Source organism: Phaenicophaeus curvirostris, chromosome 1 (assembly GCF_032191515.1).
Source record: "Phaenicophaeus curvirostris isolate KB17595 chromosome 1, BPBGC_Pcur_1.0, whole genome shotgun sequence".
Taxonomy (NCBI): domain Eukaryota; kingdom Metazoa; phylum Chordata; class Aves; order Cuculiformes; family Cuculidae; genus Phaenicophaeus; species Phaenicophaeus curvirostris.
This window is the reverse complement of record NC_091392.1, coordinates 65,461,699-65,474,409: the sequence shown is the minus strand read 5'-3', so window position 1 is coordinate 65,474,409 and position 12,711 is coordinate 65,461,699. Positions and strand designations below refer to the sequence as shown.

Genomic DNA, 12,711 nt, shown 5'->3' with positions numbered 1-12,711 from the left:
TAGACATGGAATCTGGCAGCACATGCAATAAAATCCCTTATTTTTACACTGTAACACCACGCTGTCTTACCAGTGCTAAGAGGTAACTCCTTAGTACAGGGGCACTGGGCTGAAACTACTGTTAGCAGTCAAGTTCTTGTAGAAGAGCAAGAAACAGGGATGAAAATCCATTCTTGTGACTGAGCCACCAAACAGTAGATCTATTCCCACTATACAGTTCGCACTTGTTTTCCTATTTTTTCCCCGTGTAAATTATTTCAAGTCACTGTTGGGCTCAAATGAAATCAAAATTAGACCACTGAAACATTCCTGGTCTGACCTCTCCATGTTAGATGAAAGAATACCAGGTAGTGTCTGAAAGCAGCAGCACCTTCTATGTCCCAGCATCACACTAGCTTTCACCTCTCTTCACCTTCTGCTGGAAAGTTTGGTTTGCCAAACATTAGGAATCATTATTCCCAAACTCTATGGTATACTTGTGAGATAACACTTGGACAAGCACATGAAAGATTAGGCTTGAGAAGAATACTGTATAAATAGAAAAAGTAGGTGGAGGCGAAGAGATAAAAAATAATGTTGATAAAAATACTGGAAAAAGGTAGAAAGAAAAACAGTAAAAGCCTGATGAAAAAGACACATTTTTCCTTTCAGAAACAAGTTAGTATACAAAAAACTACAACAAGAAATAGTTTTAAAATGTTTAGTTTAACCCTAAGCTTTAAATGGAAAGCCAAGATCAAAGCAAACCAGCATTTTTTCATTTTCCGTTTCACAGAAGATACAACAGCATGAGTAATTTTACAAAGCTTATGGAAGCTGATACTGTTTTGTGAGCAATCCTCAAGAAGTTTAAGTGCGCTCTCCTTCTCTCAGTTTCTCTTTTCCTTAAATGACAACCACTGCTAGCAACAACATTGTCACAGAATATTTTAAAAACATATGTAAAGGAAAACAGGCCAAGGAAAGAGTCAGCAGCATTAATAATTGAGGGTAGCTACCAAAACACCACCTACAGATTTTTTTTTTTAAACAAGTTACAGATAAGACATTTTCTCTACTTGAGCTCCATGTAACACAGCCTACAGTGTTTCAGTGGAGCTGCTTCAATAAGCAAGACGCTGTGCCCCAGATATAGAATAAAAACACTGCTTCTAAATAGAAAAGCTATTTCAGACTAATCTCACTGAGATATCAAAATTCTAAAATTGCTGCTGTGACACCACTTGAGCACTCAAAACAAGTCAGACTTGATTTCTTAGACACTATATAAAGTACATTCAACTGAGAGCTTGTATTCACGAGGATTCTCATGGAAATTAATCCAAATCACAGCAATTAATTCATCTGTTAGAAATTCACCAAATCAGTGCAAACACTCATTCACTTAACAGCTTCAAATGAGTTCAACTTGAACCAAAAGATTAGATATGTTTTATTCTGTGTGTTTTAACCAAAACACTTTTGCCCCAAAACATCAAGTTTAAGAGTTGGTAGGAGTATATTACTGCTGCATGCTGCATGCAGAAATATCACCTACCAAAGTGCCTCACAACACACAAGAAGTGCATGAAAGAATTCAGATAATTTCTAATGAGATAATCATCCCCAAAATGGAAAAGCACTATTTAAATTCACGTAATTGCTTTCTTCTTCCGCATTTTGTGGAACTATTAATAGCTTATCGAAGAATAAAAGTGACTGATGTCCTTGACAGAAAAGTAGCTTCCCAGGCAGCTGAAAGGAGCTGGTACCACAGCAGGTGCAGTGCCTTCCAACACACAGCAGGCAGGTTAGCTCTCATTCCCCATAAGCGGAAACACCAATCCTATGCTAAATCAGCTCTAAGCTTTGTTTCACAGGTAGACGCCATCCCCTCTGTTACTCCAGAAAAAAAAAATATTCAAAAAAATCAAATAATACAAGCTATGAAAGCCAACTGCTAGAATTAGATGTTGAACAGGCTCACAGAATGGATTTCCATAGCAGGCACATGTTTAAGTTGGGGAGAACTCCGACATCACTGCCATCACCACCACTAGATGTTACACTGCACTAATGTCCCAAAAGCAAAACCAAACAAAAGCAGTAGATTAAAAAAAGTTCTTTGGAAAAAAGTAAATGCAACCTTCTGGTATTTCACTTGAAATGAGAACTTCCATTACACACCATTAGACTTTAAAGTTGTGAATATTCCAATTATTAACTAAATACACTCTTCTGACCATGCAGCCAGTTTCAGTATGTTCACTGATACAGAGATTTGTCATGGTTCAAGAGAACCTATATATATATAAATCAATCTTAACTCTTCTCCCCCCATTTTTTTTCTAGTAGAGTTTATCACTAGCCATTTCACTTTGTTGCTATTAGGAATCCATAAGTAGAAGCAGATACTAAGACAATTCACACTAGGGAAAACACTGTTCACCCAAGAAACAGCGAAGTAAAGGAAGGGACAAAACCCACCTTTTCTCACTTGCTATACCAATTAATTGGGAAGAAGAAAGAGTTCAAATTTCCTTCCAAGAGTTCCATGTAATTTCGTTTGGACATTTCCCTCAGATAGCAACATAACCAGAAAACTTAAACATTTTCAATATTCTGACCCACACTAGCACTTTACTAGGAACCTCAGAAGTACAGTCTCTTACAGAATCATTTAGGTTGGAAAAGACATTTAAGATAATCAAGTCCAACCTTTAATCTAACACTGCCAAGCCACCACTGAACTGTGTCCCTAAGCCCCACATCTACACATTTTTTGCACACCTCCAGGGATGGCAACTCCACCACTCCCCTGGGCAGCCTGTTCCAGTTCTTCATCACTCTTCCAGTGAAAAAATTTTGCCTAATATCCAATCTAAACCTCCCCTGGTGCTATTTGAGGCCATTTCTTCTCATTCTATCACCTATCACTTGGGAGAAGCCACCATCACCCACCTTACTACAACCTCCTTTCAGGTTGTTATAGAGAGCAATTAAGGTCTTCCCTCAGCTTCCTCTTCTCCAAGCTAAACAACGCCAGTCCCTGCAGCCAATCCTCATAACACTCATGCTCCAGGGCCTTCACCAGCTTCATCGCCCTTCTCTGGACATGCTCCAGCACCTCAATGTCTTTCTTGTACCGAGGCACCCAAAACTGCATGCAGTGTTCAAGGTGCAGCCTCAGCAGCACCAAGTACAGGGGTACAGTCACTTCCCTAATCCTACTAGCCACACCATTTTTGATACAAGCCAGGATGCCGCTGATCTTCTTGGCTACACGGACTCACTGCTGGCTCGTATTCAGCCAGCTGTCGACCAAAACTCCCAGTTTCTTTTGTGCCAGGTAGCTTTCCAGTCATTCGTCCCCAAGCCTGTAGCATGGCATGGGGTTGTTGTGACCCAAGCGCAGGACCCAGCATTTGGCCTTGTTGAATTCCATACAACTGATCTCAAGAAGCCAGCCAGCCCAGGTCACTCCACAGAGCCCCTGCTGTCAAACAGACCAACACTCCTGCCTAACTTGGTATCAGCTGCAAACTTACTGAGGGAGCACTCAATCCTCTCATCCACATCATTGATAAAGATATTGAACAGAACTGGCCCCAGCACCGAGCCCTGGAGAACACCACTTGTGACTGGCTACCAACTGGATTTAACTCCATTAACCACAAACTCTCTGTGCCCCTTCATTCAAATTTTTTTTAACTAGCTTGAGTACACCAGTCCAAGCCACAAGCAGAGTTTTCCCAGGAGAATGCTGTGGGAAATAGTGCCAAAGGCTTTACTAAAGTCTAGGTAGACAACTTCCACAGATTTTCCTTCATTCACTCAGTGGGTCACCTTGTCAAAGAAGTAGATCAGGTCAGTCAAGTAGGACTTGCCTTTTGTGAACCCACGATAACTGGGCCTGATTACCTGGTTGCCCTGTACATGCCACATGATGGAACTCAAGATTATCTGCTCCATTACCTTCCCCAGCACTGAGGTCAGGCTGAGAGGCCTGCAGTTCCCCAGATCCTCCTTCTGAGGAATCCATCCTACCTACTATGACCTTAAAATGCAGCACTGTTTCTTTTTTCCTCCTCTACTCTGACCCTAAATTTAGTCACGAATAAATAACCACTTAATCTTACAGGCTGCGTGATAACAACAAGGAATACTGTCCAACTGTGACAGAACTATATTGACCATTTTTCCTTTGCAAACTGTCCTGTAGGTTTCAAAAACTTTTGGTCCTTTCTGTCACTACAGGAACCCTTATCTAAGATTACAAAGAAAGAGACTATAAACTGCAAGTGTTTAAAACCACAAAACTACTGAAGCCAGTGCTAAACCATTTTTCCCTCAAGGTAGCTTGTGTATCTTAACATTTGCAAAATAAAATTATCTTGTTCACTCTTCACTAAGAGAATAAAAATTTCCAAACAGCATCTCATCTGCAAGCCAAATAAAGAGATCCCAAAGATCAACCTCAACCAAAGTAAAAACTTCATATAGATATCCGAGATTGGCACAGCAGCTTTGCAAGTAGAGACATATAATTGACCTGCTTCAATGCTATCTAGTGATTATGGAAAAGCTTGAAAGGACTATCGGAAGCAGAAAAGAAGAATAGATGAGAGTTACTTAATATTGCATTTTGAAAAAAAATTGAAAAAAAGGACATTTTCTGTTGGAAAAGGAAGAGAGAAAAGCACGTCTTGCCTAAAGAGCCAGCTATGAAAAAGGTCTTCTAAGACCACAGGTAACTGTTCAAATACACTCAGATACCATGAACTGTGAAAAAAGTTTATAATCTGTCAGTAAGCACTTAAATGCACTACAGTGCAATTTGTGGTGCCTAAAATGCTTTTTCTTTACAACAGCCTAGTCATAGCCAGTGAAAAGCAATGGAGAATCAAGCCTTCTTCAAAACATTAAGGTAGCTACCTTCTCCAAGTAGTGATATACAGAACCACACATCAGTGAAAACGGTAATTCAAAGAAACATGAAAACTAGTAATTCCTGTAGCAGAATGGAGCATGCTGAAAAAACAGCAAAATGCAACTTGCACAACTTCATGCAGACTTATTCGTAAGGCAATTAGGAAGTGAGAGAGGACAGGAATAAGGTCTGGTGGTTTTCAATAGAAGAGTTGTATTCAGGCATGGTAGAAATGTTAGAAACTCTGGAGGGATCAGATTAACATCAACTTCAGGATAAAGAATCCAATAAAATGAGATGTGTTTACCAATGCTGTCACATTCAGCCGCTATATCTAGTATTTTATATGAGCAAATGGCTCAGAAAGCAGACATTCCTGGCTACAGCTGACAGAAAACAGAAGATTAATGAACACAAAGTTTTGCTAACCTCTGCAGATATATCTGTCATAAAACTAGATGATGCCTTCAATATGCCCCTCTACTCCAGGACAAATACTAATACCACAGTAACTACTTCTAAGTAAGCAAACCAAATACAGAAAACCATATTACAGAAATATAGGAAAATCCTTGCTTACATTTAGAATCATAGAATAGTTAGGGTTGGAAGGGACTTTAAAGATCATCTGGCTCGAACACCCCTGCCACAGACAGGGACATCCCACCAGACCAGGCTACCCAAGGCCCCATCCAAACTCGCCTTAAACACCTCCAGGGATGTGGCAGCCACAGCTTCCCTGGGCAACCTGTGCCAGTGCCTCACCACTCTCATGGTAAAGAAATTCTTCCTCATGTCTAGCCTAAATCTGCCCTTCTCCAGTTCATATCTGTTCCCCCTCATCCTTTCACTACAAGCCTCTATGAATAGCCCCTCTCCAGCTTTCTTGTAGGCTCCTTTCAGGTACTGGAAGGTTGCTATAAGATCTCCCCAGAGCCTTCCATCTCCATGCTGAACAAGCCCAACTCCCACAGCCTGTCCTCATATGGGAGGTGCTCCAGTCCTCTGATCATCTTTGTAGCCCTCCTGTGGACCCATTTCAACAGCTCCGTTTCCTTCTTATGGTGAGACTGGACACTATACTCCAGATGAGGTCTCACAAGAAAGGATCAGAGGGGCAGAATCACCTCCCTTGACCTGCTGGCCACACTTCTTTTGATGCAGCCCAGGATACAGTTGGCCTTCTGGGCTGCAAGCGAACACTGCTGGCTCATGTCAAGCTTCTCATCGATCACCACTCCCAAGTCCTTCTCTGCAGGGCTGCTCTCAATCACATCATCCCCCATCCTGTACTGAAAATGGGGACTGACCCGACCCAGGTGTAGGATCTTGCACTCGGCCTTGTTGAACCTCATAAGGTTCTCACAGCCTCACTTCTCCAGCCTGTCCAGGTCCCTCTGGATGACATCCCATCCTTCCAATGTGACAACTGCACCACTCAGCTTGGTGTCATCTGCAAACTTGCTGAGGGTGCACTCAATCTCGCTGTCAATATCATTGATGAAGATATTAAACAGCACCAGGCCCAGTACGGACCCCTGAGGGACACCACTAGTCTTGGATCTTCATCTGTACTTTAAGCCATTGACCACTACTCTTTGAATATGACCCTCCAATCAGTTTCTTATCCATTGTGCCATCCACCCATCAAATCCATATCTCTCCAATTTAGAGAGAAGGATGTTGTGGGGGACCATGTCAAAGGCTTTATGCAAGTCCAGATAGATCACATCCGTCGGTTTACCCGTGTCCACTGCTGTGGCCACCCTGTCATAGAAAGCTACTAAGTTGGTCAAACAGGATTTGCCCCTGGTGAAGCCGTGCTGGCTGCCAGTAATCACCTCCATGTGCTTTAGCATAGCTTCAAGGAGGATCTGTTCCATGATCTCCCCAGGCACAGAGGTGAGGCTGACAGGTCAGTAGTTCTCAGGGTCATCTTTTCCACCTTTCTTAAAAATGGGCACAATGTTACCCTTCTTCCAGTAATCATTAAAACAAAAATAAATTAGGAATAACTTCTGCAGCCTTTAGCAAGTTAACATTTTCTTTGTGGCTCCTTCTGAGGTTTCTCTTTAGGACTGACACCAGCTGACAGGCAACAATGTTCACAGAGTCAACACCGTAGCACCACCACAACCTGTTGGTCAGGAATGCAGGGGGCATCTAATCACGAACTACACTAGCAAGCACATCTTACAGCGCAGCGACCCTGCTAGTGTCTCCCCTCAGCGTAATGGAAGCCATATACTCAGCTCCCAGAAGACTGAACTTTCTTGTAGCACTAATCCCTGTGTGCACAAGGAAAGCTTTGAATGTCAGCGTTATAACAGCAACAGAAAACTTCAGCCTTTAGAAGAGCTGTCTTAAATCTGATGAAGCAGCATAGCAGGCACATTAGACTTCATAAATGGAGATAGCAATTGTTCACAATTTCAGAATTCATACCTTAATAGTTAATCACAAATAAGAATTATTTGAAATTATTTGATTACACAATGGGACCTGGACCCCAGTACAGAGAAAGGGGAAAAAAGAAAAAAAAAAATTAAATTCCAAAACAGGAGACACTTATATTCCAGTGAAACTCTGACAAATACCTTTACCCTGGAATTCAAACAGTGGGTGTGATGACAGAAAAGACAGGATTCACAACTTACAGGTGTGTCAACCAAGCCAAAGACAGAAAAACTAAATTCCTGTCACATTCTAGTGCACACCACAACTGCAAAAGCTACTGCTGCTAAGCTACTTTACATAAAAAACGTCAAGCAATTATCTTAGGACTATAATGTAGCTTTTAGGTTTGACTAGTTCTGGAAGGTAAGAAAGCTCACTACTTTTCATGTTAAGTTAATGACCACTACAACGGAAAATGACAGAAGAAAGTTTACTTTGGAAATTGTTTGCGAGCCAGCCAATGCTGAACACAAGGCACTGAACCCATGGAATTCAGAATTGTTTATCCATATCAAAATGTTCTTATCCTCATGGCCTTGAAAGCAAGAAAGCAAAAGGGATGATCGAAATTAAGATGGAAAGAAGACAAAAATGGAACAACTCATACTACAACTTATTCCTAAATAGCATGTGAACAGATGCCCAAGCACTGTTTATGTCCAATCCTTTTTAAAGGTAGGTTATTTTTTCCTAAAGTAAGTTCACTAACTTGCACATCTGCCAAGTTCACTGAAAGAAACGGTGCCCTTGTTCTGCCTCACTGAACATGGGAAGACAGGAATCAATAAATCCCCCCCCAAGCACACATACAAATATTCCCAGAAAAATATCTCAAAAACCCCTGATAATCTTTAGGTAACTGACATATTGAAAACTAGGTTTCGTAAAAGGCATCAACCCTGGCACTAACATTTTGAGGAAAAACCCAGCAGTCATTTGTCAAAAAAATGTTTTGCTTCTAGACATGAACTGACACTCCTGTTACACACTTTTTAAATTTGAAAGGTTAACGTAAATGCCACACATACACTTCAGGTCATCAAAGAACATGGAAACTTCTTGATTATCTGTCCTTTTTAGACACTGTTCTGTTTCCTATTCTTCTCTCTCATTCCTACAAGATATCCCATCCAGAATACCTACACAACCCACAAGCCTCTACACAAGAGCCAGAAATCTGCATCTGCTTCCCTGTTAATTTGTCTCCCACAAGTATACATTTCCTTTCATGAGATCTACTTATTCCACAAGGAAGACAGGAATATGATGATAGAACATGCTCTACTCTTTAACAGCCTCTTTGCAAAAGCAGTTTTAACTGACATCAGGTTTTGTTTCTTAGAATTCTCTGGCTATCAGCATGAAGTATATGCTTCTACCACCACAGCTTCCTTTGTTTATATCTTCTTTCCTAAAAAAATGAGTCCAGAAAACCAAAAAGGCTTACTATTATTATAAAAATGCATGTTATTTCAGTGATCTCTTTATTTACTCATATTTATATATTCTTTGTAATACATCACTACTTCTTTTTTCTTAAAGCTCTGGAGGCCGTCCTCAACTCAGGGGAGAACATGAGGTGCTACTGATATTTCTAAAGGCCTTACCTCACCTCATTTGTCAGACTAATATGGTTCTACTCACAGGGTACTAAGAGTTAACCTGATCACTAAATTCAGGTGCATGAGCAACTTCTTGCCCTTTGGCAGCTTACTGCGTACCAGTAGAAATTGTTCTGTCTTGCTCCAGAGACCGGGGCACACATTTCTTAATGCTGTCTAGACATCACATTTAAAGGCTTCCGAGATGTGACAGAAGTCTTGGACACTGTTCCAGTGCTTATTCTCTCCAACAGCTTTAAGATTGGCACTGCTGAATTTGTTACAGGATGATTAGCACATGGTACAGATATAGTATGGATCATTCTCCATTCCTGACTCTTGTCTAGTTTTACCAGGGATTGGACCCAATGACCCACACGGTCCTACATTTTTAACCCTAACACATGTAGGCAGGCTTGGAAGGTGCATCAGGATTTGTTTTGTGCAACGAATGGGAGCCACTTATACGTCTTTCAGTTTAAAGCACAGAGGATGCTTAGCAAGAATTACCAAGCATCTTTTTCTGTTTTTAAGGAGTCCAAAACACAAAAAGCAGCAGTAGTCGGAACATACACATAAGCTTCCTAACAAGGAACTGATTAAAATAACTCTCATTCTTCTAGTCACTTAGGAGACTGAAGACTTGTGGCCATTAATTTTTTGTCATTGTATGGCTAGAGCATTTTTATCCTTATTTTTAGAGTGTACAGTGAGTAAATACTATGTTTTTATGCATGGTTGTTTCTCCATTCCCCTCAGGCAGCAGGCAACCAACTTCCCAATGGTGGAAAATTGATGCTAAAGTGATAAAGATATTGCAAAAGCCCAGAGGTACCTAGAAGCATCAGTGCATCCCTGTAGACAGCTAGCCTAAAGTCAGCACAATTAACATCACTGTGCGAAGAGAAGCATGCTCCAACTACAGAATTTCTATCATAATCTCACCCTGTCAACAAAGTTCTGTTCCATATACTAGAAAACATCACTTTTCCTATGTGAGCATTGGATTTTCTAGGATCTCACGCTGTATGAATGCCATACAGTTAAACTCTTGGCAGAAACAGGCAGTAATTGAAAGAATCCTCATCACTCAGAGTGCTCTTACAGCAGGGCAGCCAGCAAGGTTCAAGAATGCGTATTATTGTCCTAGAAATCAGTCTGGTTATTTAAAAAACTGCATCCATCCATCCATCTATCCCTAACCATACCATACTGAGATAAAACAAGCCATACTTTTAAAAAAAGTACTACAGTTTTTGAGTGGCTTAGGCAGATAAGTGCAACAAACCCCTCACAGAAGAGAGGATTTTCAGGGAATAGGCTTGAAAATAGAGAGCAGTCAGGGGAGGAGGGATAACAATGGATGAGTATCCTGCTTCACAAAATAAGGAATAATAGCAAGGAACTTGTGCACTGCTTACAATGGCAGGGCAAGCTATTTCTATTCATGTAGCAACACAGATAACTGCTTCCAGGAACCAAGGAAGTGGCAGATTCAGAAAAAAAAAAAATCCCTAGGTTTCTTTCATGACCAAGATTTGCAATTCAATAAAAAAGTACAGGCCACGTAAATACCAAACCTGCTTTTTTTTGCCAGCCAGGCCATTAGCCAGATGTTAAGAGATGAAAAGTTATGTGAACAGAATCTCATAAAACCTCATGATAGGATCAAAGAAACAATGCTAAGACTTAGGAAGAACATGATGCTTCAACACAGCCCAGATAACAGAAACCCAAACCGAAGAAAACCTGCTAAGGTGCTTACAGTGATTTGATTACAGCTAAACTGGTTTCCCGGAAAATGTGGAGAAAGATCAAATTCTAACAAATATTATGATAAGTTCATGTTTTACCCAGCAGATCCCATCTTTTTCTAGTTACAGCCCATCTTGCAGCTTGGTAGACAACTCCACATTTCTGGATGATATAATAAAGTCACATACTGGACTATTCATGGAACTGCTGCTCTGTGATAAAGTTCTGAACTATGCTTCCAAAACTGAACTACACTCAGTACAGCTGCCTCAGTCATTTAATAACTAGTGGGTTAGTCCAAATAATTCAGTACTAGAAATACATTGTCCCACCAGCTCTGCTCAGACCATCACAGGCAAGGTAGTGATTTTTCTCTTTTAACCTTCCTTCATACAGGTGCTGACTCATAAGTGACCCTGAATTGGGGCACAGAGCTGAGCTGCTGGAGTTTTCAACACAAAATACAGTAACATGCCAGGCTGTAGATCACAGTAGCTCAGGAGGAGACATATGTTCAGCCACCTACTGCTATGGACCCAGTAACCTTCAGGAGAGAAGTAGGGCAGGCAGCTGGTGGAGGTTACTGCTGTAGATATTGTAGCCTAATTGGCCACTGTTTAAGAATCACAACCCAGCAGTCAAGCCAGACAACTTTTTTTCATTCAAACCTGTTGGATTTGGGGTAGCATGTTATCCAGCTACGACCAGCTCACATACATCCATGTGCCCCTAAAACGAGGTTGGATAAGACGGTAAATGTACAGTGTTCTTCTTACCGATTCTACTTCTATCCACTTGTTTTCATTCTCTTGGCTTCTATAACACCTTCCTTGGCCACCACCTCCGTAGGCGTTGTACATCTCTTCTTCCTATCTCTGAATCTCTCATTTCCACTGGGGTTTCACTTTAAAGTGAATTACACTACACTGTCACAAACCATAACGTGCGCGCAACGATTCATGTAAAATAAAATTGCAGACTTTGTAACTAAGATTTCGAGTTCAGGTTACAAACGAGACAGATGTGGGAAGAGGCAGCGATTCCTGACACATGCCTTGGGATGGCAGCGGATTCAGAAACAAAGCACCGTGTCAGCTGACGCTCACTTTGTAGCAGATGTAATAAAATAAATGAAACGCGACCGCTCGGCCTCCAGAGGGGAGGAAAAAAAAAAATTACAAAGAGACCAAAAACATTATAAATCCAAGAAGACCGCAAGGTCTGGGTAGGAGGACACCGGCCCCCGTTACCTCAGAGGGTGCCGGTGAGACAATAAAGCCGTGTGGTGCCCCCAAGGACGGGCTGAACAAGCGGGGACGGGGAAGACACGCGCGAAGCCCCGGGAGGAGCGCGAAGGAGGCGAACCCGAACCGCGCCCGGGCGCCGCAGCCCGCCCCGCCGCTCCAGGGCGGGGACCGGGAGGCGCTGCCCGGCGGCTCCCGGGGACGCTTTGCCGCCACCGCTCTCCGGAGGGGAGACACCCGGCATCCCCCCCCACCCCTCACGCCCCGTCCCTGCCCCGGGGCGGCGGACCCGCACCCACCTGCGCGGCCAGCTCGGCGGCGGAGAGGCCCCCGCGCCGCGACCCGCAGCCGCCGGCCACCGCAAGCCCCGCCCCGCCCCGGGCTCCCCCCAGCGGCCGGTAGCGAGCCTTAACCTCCAGCCCGTTCCCTCCCCTTCCTCCCCGAGCGAGGCCCCTCACCTGGGGGGTGCGCGGCGGCGGCGGCTCCGGTTATCGCCGAGCTCCGGCGGCTTCACGCTCTCACACTCTCTCTCTCTCTCTCTCTCGCTGTCTTAACCCGCGCGCGCGCCCGAGCGCCGCCGCTCCCTCCCGCGCCCCCGGCGCGAGGCGCGCGCGCGCGAGCCCCGCCCCTGCCGCCGCCGACGGAGGCCACGCCCCCCCCGCGCTAGGGCGCGCCCCCCGATATAAGCCACGCCCCCTCCCCCGCCGCCGCGTTCGCTCACGAGACCGGGGTTCCCTCCCCGCCT

General features: G+C 43.3%; 1 protein-coding gene across 11 annotated transcripts in view; it reads right to left on the bottom strand.

The window, feature by feature from the left end:
- Window positions 1-12,547, bottom strand: part of ERC1 (ELKS/RAB6-interacting/CAST family member 1) — a 306,998-nt gene extending 294,451 nt beyond the window's left edge. For 4 of the 11 annotated variants that reach the window (XM_069860891.1, XM_069860949.1, XM_069860933.1 and 1 more), the window contains exon 1: window positions 12,425-12,545. The gene's annotated coding sequence lies outside the window, so the exon portion shown is untranslated. Of the gene's footprint in view, window positions 1-12,424 lie in introns of all 11 variants that reach the window. The other 7 variants (XM_069860869.1, XM_069860924.1, XM_069860880.1 and 4 more) reach the window with 4 other exon arrangements.
- Window positions 12,548-12,711: the final 164 nt, after the last annotated feature.